Here is a 17,545-nt window from a genome sequence, read left to right as displayed (position 1 = left end):
GTCTCTTTTAAAAATAAATTTCCATTGCATCCACCTAAATCATGTACCTAAAACTATAATGAGAGTAATGAGTGAGATTTTTATGGTATTCTTTATTCATACGCTTCAGACCTTTGAATGAATTGTTTTATCAACTGAAGGTGCGTTACTCATCAAGAGATGAATGGAACACAGCCTCTTCCCAGGTTTCCAGTGCAAAACAGCTTGTTTAGCTGTATTTTCAAACAGATATAAATTGGGAACTCTAGCTTCATGGTTTAATTTCACAGGATAGCAGAATAGGAAGTCTTATCACAAGATCTTTGTGAGTTTAGATATGTTATATGTACATCAAAAAAATGTGAAAAAAAACCACATTCCAGAATTAAGTAAAAGAAAATTTAAGCCACCGGTCACAATTCACAGTTAGTACCAATATTTTAGAGCCACTATGTTGCTGAGAGAAAAACACGTAGTGAAAGCACGAGTCTTCTTTCCTCTTCTCCTGATGATAATGCTGCTTTTACAGTTTCAGTTTAGCTGAAAAGCAGTTTTGTTTTTCTATAAGAATTCAACTGCATCTCCCAGATCATCTGGTTTATCTCCTCCATGATCACTGACAAGAGGAAAACAACTTGAATCCAACAACAAAAGTAGCTCTTTTCATATGATTTTTTTAATCCAAGCAAAGTGATTCTTCTCCTATTGCACCACCTAACACATCTTGTTGATGTTTTCCACCACAGTACCAGTGAGCTTCTTTGATCCATAAAGTCTCTTAGCATGTGGGACAGCATGAAGTCTATTCACCCTCGCACCTCAAGAATATGTCGATTTGAAGGTAAGAGAGGTGTAACCTGCTAGTACACAAACAAAAGACACTCTTCAGCAATGAATACTGGTTATAAACAGCTGGTACAAGTGGTTGTCTTTGAGTTAGAAGAGCTCCTCAAAATACCCCTCTCAAACTAAAATTAGAAAATTATATTTTGCATTCCATGAAAACAGAGAACCATGCAAATTCAGTTATAGTGAATCATTGGCCAACTTGGTATGACACGTTCTCTGTGTGTGTGCACGCATACATGTGCACACATGCACACATGTGTGTGTTTGTGAAAGCTTCCAGACATCTGTAGGAAGCAACTGAGTGTTATTCACAGCATTTTTGAAATCTGGATGAGAATGAATGCCTGCCGATGCCTTTGATGAAAGCAGGAAACTCCCATTCATCACCCAGCCAGCTGCTGTTGTTACCAGCTCGTTTGCTGCTTCCTCTCTCCCATTCAGGAGATGGCTTCTGGAGCAGAGTGTGCCATTAGTCTGTATAAGGAACAATAGACTGAAATAGAGCAAAAGGCAATTTAAACATGAGGCTTGATTTGTTGTTTGATTAATTGAAAATGAGAAGAGAGAAAATGCTAAATATCATATATATTTTCTTGTGCATAATTTCTGCCAAACACTTCTGCCACTGTTTCAGCTACTAGTGTAAGCACTATTCCCATCATTTCCCTTGCACTTGGGACAGGCATTGCAGCAGGAGATGTCAACAGTTAGCTTTTATGGGAAAAGGGCACATGTTAATCTTACCCTTACAAAACCCTTTGGAAATAAATAATAATAAAAACTGAAATTGAAAAAATCCTAATGCTTCTCATCTCCAGGACTGAAGAGAGTATCTAATTTCTTCCATTGTGAATTTCTGAAGAAGAAAACTTAAGCAATGAAAATGTAATTAAAGAGAAGGTGACTTTTTCACTGAAGTAAGTAAACAGAAAATAACAAAAATGTTATGTGATTACCTTGGCCTCATTAAATTGCATGAAGGTGCTTCACAGAGATCACTTACAGCTAAAGATTGAACATGTGAGACTGAGCAGTCACAGTACACTCTTCCCACTCAGAGCACATTAAATAATCCGACAAGATGGTTTTCAATATGTTGACTGATCACTGTGATAAAAATGTGATTATGTGAAGTATCTCTTTGGGGCTAGTAACATGGCCATTTTCTTAAGTGCGCATTATTACAAGAAAAGAAAAACAAATTGTAGCACTACAGATAGTCACACTCCTCACAGCTCTGGACTATTGATTATTACTGAGAATCAGAATTCAAAAATGAATCTATAAATTGTTTTCCTAAGAAAATTTTTGACAGGGAATATGCTGATGGAGCAGAATGTGCCAGGATAACTTCTTTAGCAAGTTAGATTGTTTTTTTTTTTTTCTTATTTAAAGCAAGGTCTCTGTCACTGAAGTTAAGGTAATTGAAAGTTATACACCTGGTTTAAACCAGTCAACTAAGTATCCGTATAATCAATAGAGAGGCAAAGAGTTGTCCTTCTCAAAGACAAGCATCCAAGACAGTTTTGATTAACTAGCTTCAAAACCAATCTAATCCTCACTGTGGCCTACAGAGAGAAATGAGGTTATTAATTCAGAAAAGACCATAGCCGATGTTCAGGCAGCTTTGATAGTTAATGGCTTTTAAGGAGTGATGGGAAAAAATGTATATATTTGTGCCTGATAAATAAATGCTCTGTCTTACAGATGTGTGGATCAGGTCTGTATTGATGGAAGCAGCATGAATTCTTGCAAGTATCACACGTAAAAGATGTTTCATATCGACTGATATTTCCTAGAGGAAAGATGGAAAGAAAATGAAATTGGTTTGGGTATAGGTTGTTCCAGGACCAACACGTGTCAGTCATTTAAGCAGACGGAAGTGACTAGAATATGGCACTGCCCAATGTTACAGAAAAACACCTGTATGCATATATGACAGGATAAACACTATCACGGAGCAAAGAGGGATAAGCCTGAGTCTTCTTAGCACAGTAACACATGGCAATTTAATTCTAGGAAAATCATTTACACAAATGCAGTGAAAGAAAATAAACAAACTCTTATCCTTACCATTTTTCAGAGGCAGTAAAGAAAAGCATGTAATGCAGCATGAATGTTTCTGATGAGTTAAGGATTCCCAAAGTCAAATTAGAGTACTAGTGTACAAATATGTTTATCTGTTAAAATATTATTATGTTTACTTATCAAATGCATAGATGTGAACAAAATTAGAAAGTCATGAGATAATTGTACAAGAGTATTACAGAGAATCAGAATTTCCATGTTATAAAAATTGAAATCTTGGAACCACAGAATCATAGAATTACCTGAGTTGGAAGGGACCCACAGGATCATTGAGTCCAACTCCTGTCCCTGCACAGGACAACCCCAACATTCACACCATGTGTCTGAGTTGCTTGTTCAAATGCTTCTTAAATATTGTCAGGATTGACACCATAACTACTTCCCTGGGGAGCCTGTTCCAGTGCTCCACCACCCTCTGAGTGAAGAACCTTTTCCTAATATTTACCTAAATCTCTCTGGTACATCTTCCTGCAATGTCCTTGGGTTATACTGTTGGTCACCAGAGAGACGAAATCAGCCCTGCTCCTCCTCTTTCCCTTGTGAGGAAGCAGTAAACTGCTATGAGGTCCCTCTCCAGTCTCCTCTTCTCCAGGCTGAACAGACCAAGTGACTTCATATTAACCATTAACTAATGATTATTAATCATCATTAATTATTAATGGCTCATTTTGTAGAACTATTCAGCTGTTCTTTTATACTGGTGGACAGCACAGGGAGAATTCTACCTTGACTCAAAAATTTGTTTCTTTTTCAGCATTGACAATGTCAGTGGTGTTAGAGTTTGCTTCTGTCCCCATTACTAAATATCTGAATTGCCATCTGCACTTCAAAATCACAAACTATTTCTCAATTTCCTTTATGTCAAAATCTCCATTTCCCCTTTCAACCAGCTGCAGAGATATCTGGTGCCTCAAAATAAAAGCATTTTGATGTTCAAAACACAGTTGAGTGGAACTGAACAAGGGATATTTCCAGTCTGAGTACAATTCAGTACTGCAATAATTCAGAGATCACTGGAAGAGCACTAGCAAATGATCAAGCCTGTCACAGCATAATGATGTATTTTCCTTTTTAATAAGTTCATCACTTTTGGAAATAACATGGCATGTGTTGACACAAGTCTTGACACATTAACCAGGAGATGTTACAGTCCCATGTATGCCACACGTGACTTGACATAACGTTTGAATAGTGAGACACACGTTGTCAGGAATTTTTCTGTCATCCTGGGGTATACTAGTTTTGTGTGATCACACCCAAGTATTACCAACCTTTTAAAAATCCTATATTTATATCACATTGTGGTATTTTTACATCCACACACATATACATGTACATGTGTATCTGTGTAAATATTTCTGACAGATGCTGAAGTGTAACATCTACTTTTAAAAATATTTAGAATGTAGGCAAAATTCCTGATACTAAGTATGGTGGATTAACCTCAGCAGGTTACCGGAGTGCCCACAAAGCCACTGTCTCACTCTCTCTCCTGAGCAGGACCTGGGGATAAAATATGAAAAAGCTCATGTGTAAGATAAGGACAGGGAGATCGCTCACCAATTACTGTCATAGGTAAAACAGATTTTACTTCAAGAAAGTAATTTAATTTAATGCAAATTAGAATCAGAGTAGGATAATGTAAAACAGTAAAAAAAACAACTTTAAAAAAACCCCCCTCAAACCCAGCATCTTCCCAGGTCTACTGCCAAGTACTTCCCTCCCACCTGCCAAGTGGTAGAGGGGTATGGGGAATAAAGGTTATTGTCAGTTACTCCTCTCTAACAGCCACTGCACAATGATTTTTATACTTGCCTAAGTATGTTGTCACAGGGGGTCATCAATATCACTTCTGGACTTAGCTGTGGCCAGTGGCATGTCCATCTCAGAGCCAGCTAGCATTGGCTTTGTTCCGCATGGAGGAGCCCCTGATGCCTTCTCACAGAAGCCACCCCCACAGCTCCTTTACTACCAAAATCTTGTTATGTAAACCCAAGACACTATCTCTGCCAGATTTAATTGATTTTTACTTGAGGAAAGCAACTGTAAGAAGAAAAATATTTAGTCATTGAAATCATCCCATTTGGTCTGTAACTTCTTCACTGAAAAGCAAACAAGTACATAACTGAACTTTTTTGTTCCCAGACAGTATCATACACATTAAATCTTCACATTGTCTTCAAATAGTAATGAAGTTCAGTACTTGGATATTAGGTAGGCTTATATTACACACTAAGTGTTGTACATACAGTCTCCCAGTCAAAGATGAAGGCTATATCTGTGAATGTTAAGCCACTCTGAAATTCCAACAACTTAATTCTGGACCATGACTTAAGCAAAACATAACAAACAGAACACCTTATCTTATATAAACTTAGATGTAACATCTCATTTGTCTTCTGAGCTACCCTAGCATTATTGCATCTTTTCCTCAATGTTCATTAATTCAGGCAGTAATTTTTTAAAAAATTGCTCAAATAATGTAGAAAAACCTGACCATTCAAATTTGTATGGTACTTAGCTGTCCTGGTAAATTCATTCCAGACAAGATCTTTGGCTGAATTATTCCATATGACTATTTATTGTTTTTCATGTAATAATCTTGGAGGAAAAACTAGAATAAAAGAGCTCTTAAGCTAGATTTAATCATCTGTACTAAGATGCAAATTGTAGCAGTTTTGGTTCACAAACACTGAGAAGCAATAATCATTTGGAAAAAGGTGTTATTTCATTTTATAGACTTAGGGGCTTATCAACACTCCACGGACTTCAGGAACGGATTTTTATGGTCAGCTGAATGAGTATTGTTCCAAGACAACTCTGATAATACCTGTAAAAGACTTAAATACATTCCAAGCATGTAAGCTGACCTGACACCTAGGGAGAGCACCACAAGACATAAGGGTCTGGATAACAGCATCGGATAATGGCACCGTATTTATATGGTGATCTTTCCATTCTCTTCCTACTATGCAGAGAGAGATTGTTCTCCTGTGGCTTCAATGATAGACTAACAGTGCTTCTGCAATCAAGTGCTTTTATTTAAATAGACTCTCTTCACCTAGGATTTGCTGAAAGTGCCTGAATTTCGCCCTGCTGTAGAGACTGAGTATAAAGCCTGTCTACCCTTTACTAATACAGCTCTTGAAGACTTTTTTTTTTTTTGCCTAAAGGAAGCTGCAATGGGCCTTGCATGAATCTTTCAATGGAGACTTAGTTTAGGCTCAAAATAGAAGATGACCAAAAAAGAAAAAGCCAAAGCACCTGACAAATGATACTCCAAAAGTTCAGATCTGCAAGTAAAGCTTTTCTTACCTTCAAGTACGTTCTTTAGTTTGAGTGATTCCAATCAATTATATCTCAAATGTGGTGCTGAACTGATGTCATAAAGCAGAGCTCTGCTGCCTGTGTAACTCTTACTGGAGAGTAACAGAATGAAATGATAGAATACGACAAAAGGAGACAATTACTGTTATTTGGCTTACTGCCAAAGACACCTTAGCTATTTTGATGTGCTTTCAGTTTAAGTGGATTGACAGCTTCCACTGTTTCCTTAATGGACTGCATTATAAACGCTTGTTATATACCAGATCAGCATACTCAGATGGAAGATACAACAATACTACACGAAGAGGAGCGGCTTAAAGTCTTCCAAGATCAGGCCAGTAAACTCACAGCCAATCCTAGCAATCTGTGAGACTCTGCATCCTCCCAGTTTAGCCTGTCTGAGATGTCTTGAAACAGCCTGAGAGATAGCCCTGTAGACAGTCTGTATATGGAGGCAGGAAGATTGCACATAGTCTCGCATGGTTTCAGGTGCTCTCATGTCTATTTGTCTGCTGATATGCTGACATGGATGAAAAGATCAGTAGTCAGGATAAAACCAATAAATGCTTCAAAGTAAGAACTACAAGAAACACGAGAGCAAGAAGAAGCTATATGTACTAGTGTGAAGTTTTAAAACTTATTTAAAATATATTTGATACAATGCTGTTTAATATCTTTATCAGTGATATTGACAGTGAGATTGAGTGCACCCTCAGCAAGTTTGCACATAACACCAAGCTGAGTGGTGTAGCTGCCACACCGGAAGGACAGGATGTCATCCAGAGGGACCTGGACAGGCTGGAGAAGTGGGCCTGTGAGAACATCATGAAGTTCAATAAGGCCAAGTGTAAGGTTCTGCACCTGGGTCAGGGCAATCCTTGTTTTCAGAACACAGTGGGAGGTGATGTGATTGAGAGCAGCCCTGCAGAGAAGGACTTGGGGGTGCTGATTGATGAGAAGCTTGACATGAGTTGGCAATGTGCGCTCGCAGCCCAGAAGGGCAACTGTATCCTGGGAGGCATCAAAAGAAGCGTAGCCAGCAGATCAAGGGAAGTGATTCTGCCCCTCTGTTCCTCTCTTGTGAGACCTCATCTAGAATACTGTATCCAGCTCTGGAATCCTCAATGTAAGAAGGAGATAGAGCTGTTGAAATGGGTCCAGAGGAGGGTTACAAAGATGATCGGAGGGCTGGAGCACCTTCCCTACAAGGACAGGCTGAGAGAGTTTGGCTTGTTCAATCTGGAGAAGTGAAGGCTCAGATGAGAACTTATAGCTACTTTCCAGTACCTGAAAAGGGCCTACAGGAAAGAAGGGGAGGGACTTTTCATATAGGCTTGTGGTGACAGGATGAGGGGGAATGGATATAAATGGTGAGGGACAGATTTAGACTGGACACTAGGCACAATTTCTTCACCATGAGAGTGGTGAGACACTTGAACAGGTTGTCAGGGGAAGTTTTGGATGCCCCATCTCTGGAGGTGTTCAAGGCCAGGTTGGATGGGGCCTTGGGCAGCCTGATCTAGTGGGACGTGTCCCTACCCATGGCAGGGGGGTTGGAACTAGACGATCTTTAAGGTCCCTTCCAACCCAAAATATTCTAAGATTCTATGATTCTATGATTCCATGGTTCTTTGTTTTACATCAGCTTTATATCATCATATTCTTAAACAATGCAGATATAACTGGCATGTTCAAGTTGTTAAGTGAAGAAACGGCTGTGAATGCTATTAGTTGTAGATTATATGTGTTTGAAGTAACTACCTGTTGATTTACTTTCCTTGATTTCATTATTGGAACACAGGGACATTATCAAAGGCTCTTTTCCACATATAGATTTAGTCATTTAAGACATTAGCATGTCCAGTAACATCACTTTTCTTAGTTAAATGTTTCTGCAACCACGACTGAAATGCCCCAAAGTTAGTGCAAAATAGATCACCTCTGTTTAAACTGAGAACAGCTAAAGCTATTGAGTATACATCTGCCCTCTGAGCATTACTCACCTGCTACTGAATATCAATGTTCATAGAAAAGGTTCTTGTTTGTGTAGCATCACCCACATCTTTTCAAAATCAGCCACTAATGGAAACTGTTCTGAAATGAGCAGCTCAGCAGCTGCAAAGCCAGAGGAGGAAGAATGAAACATAGCCTTCTATCTTCAATAGCTGTGCCTCGGTGCAGAACAGTATTTAAAGTTCTAGGAGCCAGTAAAAAGAAGTGCACAAAAACTGATATGTCTTTTCGTGCCAGTCCTAGTGTGTTTTTATTTTACGTTGAGGTTTCATTGGGTGAAACACTTCATCATGACTCAGACCTCCCTCAGGTCAGTGCTGCAATATGCAGTAAAATTCCTTTTTCACACTTTTTAGGTTCCTTCTTTGTCATGTACATTTCCAGAAGCATGGCCTACTCAACAACAAGACTGGAAAAAAAGCACACACAGAGCATGCACACACACATCTACACTTCTACACTTCTACACTTCTACACTTCTACACATATACACATATACACATATACAAAGTAAATTGGGATTAAGGCTCTGTCAGGAAGAATAAACTGATTCATATCATCCTTAGTCAGTAACGAGTAATGCTAAACAGGGCTAAAAAAAAAAAAAAAAAGAGACCAAATACATTTCCTGCACCTTAAGTTACACAGGAGTGGTAGTAGCAGTAATAACACGAAGCTATTAAGGTAGCACATTTTTAACAATGTTGAGATGTCATTGCATAGTAATTAGTGTATTTGTGGCAAAAAGGTGGAATCTTACAGATATCCCAGAAACTGTGAAAACTTGCAAGTAGTATTTTCAATAAGCAGCTTTGCTATTCTCTGCCCTCATCCTTGCTCTGGGTTCTGGTTATCTACTTTCTCAACAAGCCACTACAGTTATTGAACAGAGAGAAAGTGTAATTTCTTTGTCTGGAAAGAAAGCATCTCAGTTCTCATTTTATGTGCCAAGGCATCCTTTCTAACTTCTAGTGATGTGTGGCAAGAGCATGCCATAAGACTGCTGACTGGATCAGTTCCCACAAGGGATGCGGATTGAAGAATGCTTGGTTTATGGATTCTGATTCAGATTTATACCAAGTCCCTAAGCCCTGACAATATAGATGTAGTTCCAAACATATTAATAGTGCAGGTTTAGCTATTTCTGGAGCAATGAATGAAAAGAACCAAGTCCTCCACAGGATCTGGGTAGTTTTGCAATTGGAAGGCATCTGAAGAGCAGGATGATATGTTTACATCTGGGTATTTCTCTAAATCTCATTATAGGGAAATAATATTTATTTACAAATAGTTATATTTTGAAAGGTTTGCATTATTGTGGTTTTTTTAGAATAAACATTTAAACAGCAAGGATGCTTACTAAAGGAAATGGTTTCTGGTAAAACAAATGAAAAACTGAAAAAAACCCCACAAACTTACTTTGTTTCTTGACCTAAACCCCTTTGCTGGGTCCCAAAAAGGACTGTGGTGGGTTGACCCTGGCTGAACTGGTGCTCACCAAAACCATTCCATCATTCCCCTCCTCAGCTGGACAGGGGAGAGAAAATACAACTAAAATCTTGTGGGGCAAGATAAGAACAAGAATCACTGAGCTATTACCGTCATAGGCAAAACAGATTTGACTTGGGCAAAATAGTTTAATTCATTACCAATTAAATCAGAGTAGGGTAATGAGAAATAAAGCCAAATCTTGAAACACCTTCCTCCAACATCTCCCTTCTTTCCTGGCTTAACTTCACTCTTGAATTCTCTACCTCCTCCCTTCCAGTGGCACAGTGGAATGGCAAATTGGGGTTGTGGTCAGCATGTCACAGATTGTCTCTACTGCTCCTTCCTCCTCAAAGGGAGGACTCCTCAGACTCTCCCCCTGCTCCAGTGAGGGATCCTTCCAACAAGACACAATCCTCCACAGACTTCTTTAATGTGAATCCTTCCCACGGGCTGCAGTGCTTCATGAACTGGTGCAGTGTCAATCCTTGCCATAGGGGGCAATGTTTCAGGAATGGACTACTTCAGCAGGTGTCCCCCAAGAAATCATAAGTCCTGCCTGCAAACCTGCTCCAGCATTGGCTCCTCTATTCACAGGTACATTGGTTCTACCTGGAGCCTGATCCAGCACAAGCTTACCACAGGGTGATAGCCTCCTTTGGACATCCACCTGCTCTGGCATGGGGTTCTCCACAGGCTGCAGGTGGATATCTACTCCACCATTAATCTCCGTGGGCTCCCACAGAGTAGCCTGCCTCACCATGGTCTTCATCATAGTCTGCAGGGGAATCTCTGCTGTGGTGCCTGGAGCACTGCATCACCCTCTTTCTTCAAGGACCTTGGTGTCTACAGTTGTTTCTCTCATATATTTTCCCTTCTTTCTCTGGCTGCAATTGCCATTGTGAAACAACTTTCCCCCCTTATTAATACATTATCATGTTATCAGCATCGCCATTGCTGATTGGCTTGGCCTTGACCACTGGTGGGTCCATCTTAGAGCTGGCTTGTATTTGCTCCACTGGACGTAGGGGAAGCTTCTAGCAGCTTCTTACAGAAGCCACCCCTGTAGAAAGCCACCCCGCCGGTACCAAACCCTTGTCATGTAAATCCAATACAGCCTAAAACTGATTTTTCCCTAGGATTCCTTTTTTTTTTTCAAGCACATACACAGACAAAACAGTACAGTACCCCAGGAGATTATTTGTGTGGAATGCTACCAAATAGCAATGCAACTTAAAAAAAAATGAAGCATAAAAGCATATTTTAATGATCTGTTAAGTGAAATGTTTTGCAGTTAGAAGTATCAGCTCTTACACAAAATACATATTTTCTGGCACTTCTGTCACAGAGTTTCTGATTTACTGGTTTTGAGGTTTTTGCTACCTGGTGTGTCAAATGAGCTTTGACTCTGACACATGGAAAGATAATGATAAATTTATACTTTCAAAAACCAATGTACTCAAACATCATAAACAATTTTCATAGAGGTGGAAAGGATATTAATGAGAACTACATGGAGAGATTAAAAGAATATCTTCTGTGGATTGTTCTTTAGAATTCTCTTAGCTTCAGTAACCAGAGCTGTATTATTTCAACGCTACAGGATCAGATGCACATCGGGCCTAAACTGGCACAATGCCACTAACTCCAGCGAAGACAAGCACATTTATTTATACTTCCTGAGACTCTGAACAGCTACTGTTTATACATTGATTTCCAGGGAGAAGATTTTATTTCTGCTTCCCATTCTGCTGATGCACAACCTTGTGGTGCATGCAAAGGATGCTTAGAGTGTTATTTCTTATGAAGAGGATCTTTTCTCTAGCTTTATTAATCTTTCTCAGAAATCTGTACCTGGAGAGAAGAAATGCTTTTCTTCAGTCACAGATACATAAGTCTTTGAAATGTAGCCTTTAGAGAAAAACATCTTTGCATTGTAGAGAGTCATACTGTGAGCGATAAAGTCCATAAATGAAAGGGTGCCACACAGCTCACAGGTCATCTCTTTAACAATGACAGTTCTGTTCTTCTAATTTAACATATTTCAGCATCCTAAGATCCTGCCATTTAATCACTCTTAACAATTGACTAAAAAGACTCCCCCTGAGATTTGAAAAGTAAGAGTAACCAGAATACAGATCTAAATAAACTGGTGTCCTGCAAGTGAGTTGAAAATTAGAAAAGGTTAGTGCCTTTATTTTTTTATGCAAAAAAAAAAAAAAATTCAAAATGTTAGGAAGCTTTTTAATTGTACAGGCATGTTTACATTGCTAACGTCAATGTGTTTACTGGAATATGTTTTCAAAATAGAGGTCAAACATCTTGATTCTATTGATAGCAAGGAGATTTTAGGCATTAAATTAGATTAGATTTTATTAGAATAGATTAGACCAGGTTAGATTAGATTAGATTAGATTAGATTAGTCCTCATGGAAATATTAAAATGAAAGAAAAAAAAATTCTTGAATTTATTTTCACTGAGGAAGATGAGGCTCTTCATTGGCTTTATTCAATGCTTTAGCTCTGCTACATATTTTACTTGTAAGATTATAAAATTAATGTATCAGTAAAATTAAATAATTACACAAAAAAATTTAAATTCTCTGTATATCCCTTCATCAAGCTATAAAATTTAATTTCCTTGTGTTTTGCTTGTAACTAAAATGTCTAAAAGGTGTTAAGCATTTATTTAAGCATTTTGATAAAGGAACTCTAAACACTTGGCTGATTCCTGTCCCCCAAACATGTTTTTACACGGAATCAGCTTAGAAGGAAGGCTGTGATCACTCACTGTTGATAGATGAAACAATGAAGTTTTACATTTGCAAAGGAGCTATTGCCAATCACTCAGAAGCTCGAGACAAGCAGAGCTAAAACCTTTGTAAGGTAGGAAGAAAATTTTGTCTGTTCTCTAGCTTTCTCTATGTGATTTCTTTAGCAGTCTCCTGTTTGGGATTTACTTTCTGGAGATGCATTTATTCCCAGAGCATTAGTGCAGAATTTTCACAGTTCTGGGATCCCGTATCAAAGACATGGATGACTGAATGCTGCTTTTGGAAAAAGAAAATCTACAGCATAATGTAAAACAAGAGAAATATTCAGTCAAAGGATGACTCCTCCGCCTGTTGTGGCTGTTCCTGACACGACAGTGAAGAGGTCCTGCAGCCCAGCACAAGGAATTCAGTGAACTGGACAAGTAACAACTTCAAAGTTTTAGAGGTGTGGGCCTAGTCACCCTGAAGTCCCGTGAAGGCCCAAAGGGAGGAGAGGATGTTCAAAAATTGCGCTGGAAGGAACACTGTCTTGAAAAACACCACTGGCAACAACTGTTAGAGATCCAGGACAACTTCCCTAAAAAAAAGAATTTTCTTTTAAGAAAGTTGGCAATGACATTTTGCTTTCAGGTTTCTTTTTTTAATATATTATAGTATTTTTCAGTATTACTGTAGCATGATGTCAAAATCATAGGGAGATAAAGTTCATTGCTTTCAGAATATCAAATTATTTCATTATTGAAAAAAAAGAAAAGAAGCTCTGAGAATGTCAAATGTTTGGAAGAGTAATAAATTACAAATTCTCTAATTTTAAGACAGAAATAAAATATAATTTTTAGTCAAACCTATTATTTCAGGCTATAATATACTGCTAATGACATGAAGGATGTATAAAATATGAGAAGCAATGAAAGAAGAGAAACAAAATTAAGTATTCTTTTAAACACCATATTTTGTAATTCTCAAGCAATAAATGATGACAATTCTGTATGTGTGCCTTATTTTTCGTTGAATTCATGAAGATATCGAATAGTTGAATTTGTTTTAATCAGAACAGAAGCCTTATAGGAAAAGATAATTCAGCTAGGAACAGAACAGTCTACACTTCGAATATCTCTAGCTTGAAGTTCTATAACTATACAAAGTGCTAAAATTGCAGTTGCTCTACTTCATTATTGCAAAAAACAACTTATTCCTCAAGATACTGAAACTTACTATACCATGAAGTTCAATAAAACTGAGTTTCTCTTGCTGTATTTTTTTGAAATGTTTTACTTACAAAAAAAAATTTTCGAGAGCAGTTTTTAATCATTTATAAAAGCAAATGAAAGTGCTTCATTTGCTTTAATACATTTTGCGCAAAAGTTTAAGCATTTATGATTCACTAGTGTGATGTAGAGACAAGAGTACAAGCCAGCTGCCCTGCTCATATCACTTCAAAGAAGACATAGACCAATGAAAAGTAGTCCAAATAAGCATCATCAGACAAATCAGAGATGTGCAAAATATAACCTATTGTGAAAAATTAATAAATTCCTTAGCCTAAAGAGAGAGTGAAAAGGGAGGTAACAATCTTTGTATACATAAAAGGCTGTTGTGAAGAAGGGAAGAATAATGTTTCCCATATTAATGGAGAATAGAAACAAAATGAGTTTATGTAGGATCTGCAAAGTTTGACTTAGTGCAATTTTTCAAAGTTAAGGTCAGTGAGGCCCTAGGGCACTTGGCTGAAGATAGTTATGGGCTTTCAATCAAGAGAGGCCCTTTGAGAACAACAGATGTGCAGAACAATACAGTTATAGAGGAGCTACTCTGCAGGAATTAGGGATGGTTTCCTTCAGCCTCTTTGAAAGAGGAATATGATGTGCATAATGAAAAGAGTGAGGATGATTTTGCTCTGCAATAAACATGAGAAAGCACAACAGCCTATAAAAATATTAAATTGTTTGACTAAATAAAACTCGGTACAGACAGAATGAGAGCTATTAATTTGTACTTGTTAAATAATCAAAGGGACCGATCTAACAATTTTTACCCAAACGAATTCCACAGAAAACTATGAACCTGTAAAAGGGCTATGGAGTGAAAAAAACTCTCCATTATGATCAGAGTAATGCATGATTTGGAGCTTAGTTTGGATGCTTGTTCCTTTTAACTCATATATCATTAAACTGTTGCATTTTGGTCTCTATTTTCTGAATAAGGGCCTTTGCAACATACAATTATAAGAAACAGACTGAAAAACAATGCAAATGATTCCTAAAGTTCTTTGGGATTCCCAAAGAAAAGTTATTTTACTTTTTAACATTAAATCTATATTGAGGTAATTTAATCTCAAAATTGAATGGTTTCATTTACAGATCTCAGGAAGATAAATGCAAATTGGAAAGGCAAGGAAAACAGTGGGTAAGTAACAGTGGTGATGGTTCATTTCTGCTGACACTAGGGTTAGTAAAACATCAATTGTGGGTAAACAGTATTTGACGTTCTTGATGAAGCAGGGAATATGACTAAAAAATCCAATATCTCATTTATTTAATAGATTCATTGAGTTTTCAGGCCAGAAGGGGAACCATTATGATCACATTGTCTGACTGCTTCTATTACTTAAGCTATACAACTTCCTTGAATTAACTTCTGTGGTGAACTGGAATATAAATTGTTCTAATATTTTTAAATATGAATTTGGTAAAACCAGAATATATCTATCTACAACTTCCATATGCTGTAATTCGTTATGCAATTTCCTGCTAGATTTGAGAATCTTCTCAGTAAATTTTTATTATTTATTTAAGTTCCTATCAACTGCATTCAAATCACACTTAAGAAGTTGGAAATACAATGCAGAATTAATGAATTCTGTGTTTTAGCTGTGGAATCTTTACATATGGGCAAATTTTATACAACTATTGGGCTTTTATGCCTTTATCTACTAACTTCATGCTTAAATTTTGAAGAGAAATTCTGAACAGAAATAATACCAAACTAAAACAAAACAAACATACATATTAGGAAAATGTTATTTTAAAGTGGAAATTAATAAAGCAAAACCTGAGTAATTTACCTCTGCAAGCATTCAAGTTAACAGATCAACTAGTCTAAAATGGCTATGGATCTTATCAGTCAGTTAGTTTCAGGAAATGACTCTTTTAAAATATTATTTCACTATGGAGATGTCCTGTCCCCATGTATGCTGTTGGAAGGATGCCCTGCTTGTCAACACCGAATGACTGAATGTGACAAAATTGTCTCATTGTTAGAGAACACTGGGGGAAAACCAGTAAGGACCTGCCCAGAAGCAACACCAAACAATTAGCCAGATTTATCTTATTCGACTGGGGCAATCCAGAGAACCAAAGGCACCATGAAGGGATGCACAAGGACGCTCCAGGACAGAGTAGCAGCAGCAGAACCTGAGAGCACTGCATTTGTTCAGGAAGCTTTTGTGGGACACCAGACCTCCAAAGGGCTCCACAGGAATGCCACAGCTCTGTTGGATTACAGAGTAGCCTGCTGGGCCAAACAATGCACAATAGTAAAGGAGAAAAGCAAGGAATAATGGTAGGGGAAAATTGTACAGGTGTGTGTTTGATATTGGTTTTAGGGATGATTGAACCTATAACATCAGTAAACCCTTGCACCGCTCTGTGATCCTGCCATATGCCCATTGTCCTTCACTGTTTTGTCTAGGAGGAATTAAAGGCTGTATAACATCCAAAATTTAAAGGTATGTCCAGAGTTTGCTCTTCCTTCTCTGAGACATTCCTAATCATTCCTGCAAAACAGATGTGAGAAAGAAAAGGTACAGCTCTGCTGTACTAAAACAGAAGGGAATGAGAAGATGGACACCACACAGTCAAAAGACATGAACGATCAGTTGGATCATTTTAGAAGAGACATCTTATGCTCAAAAGAGATTCTAGGTAAACTGGCCAGCTCCCAATTAACTTTGCAAAAGCTGAGGAAACAATAAAAAAACACTGGTATTTAATGTTTTGCCAAGAATTGATTTTCTGTGTAGTAACTAAATCAAAATGATTCCGCCCGAAACCTCGGCAAGGCTGTTCATAGATTTGGTTATCTCAAACCCATGTAAACTACATGTGTGGATTACAGAGAAAAACATAACTAATGTTGTCAGTCGTGATCATGGAACCAAGGACAGCTTGGCTATGAAGTGCCACATCTGGAAAGGGACAACAATGCCTGTAGCAGACATTTTAGAAATGACAGAAATTTGGAAGGATATCCTTTCACAGAGCAAGGAAAGCTAGTGAGCACAAAGGTCTACTCTGATGAACGACCAGCTGTGAAGAGCTACAATTACTATAGACATAGTTCTTAACCTTTCCTTTCTTAAATTTATAGTTTGAGATTCCTGAGTCCCTCACAGTCTTTTAAAAATTCTCTTGGCTTTCCTTTAATCCTCTCCAATTTATCAATATCCTTTATGAATTGTGGATTTCAGAACTGGAAACAGCCACACAGGGAGAAGTATAGAGATAACACAATTTATTTTTACTCAATATCGTCATGTATATGTCTCAGACTTTCCTTTTCAGTCTGGAACTTTATTGAGTGTTCATACTTGCTGTGACTTCTCACACTTTTTAAAATCAGCTTCTCTTCAAGACTTCATTTGTAGCCTCAATGTGTGGTTTCTGTTCAGACTTCACTACACAAAAATGTGACTTGGCTATGCTGAATTGCAAATCAGATATTTACAATATAATTATCAAACAACCTATATTTTCCAACTGAATACTACTTCTTCTTTGATATTCCTTTATGTGTGTGTGTATGCTATAAATTAATCAATAACAGTTCTGTTTTTCTCCAGGTTATTGATAAGAATATTAAATAGCAAAATATCAAGAACTGATCCTTAAAGACCTCAGAAACATTAGTAAGAAACATAATATTTAATCAATATGAAATCTTCTGCTGATTTTTTATCATCTGGCTTCTTAATCAAAACATCATGCTGTAGCAAACCAATTTACAGAAATGGAAGTGGTAAATTGCGA

Source organism: Cuculus canorus, chromosome 1, assembly GCF_017976375.1.
Source record: "Cuculus canorus isolate bCucCan1 chromosome 1, bCucCan1.pri, whole genome shotgun sequence".
Lineage (NCBI taxonomy): Eukaryota > Metazoa > Chordata > Aves > Cuculiformes > Cuculidae > Cuculus > Cuculus canorus.
Note: the sequence above shows the minus strand (reverse complement) of the source record.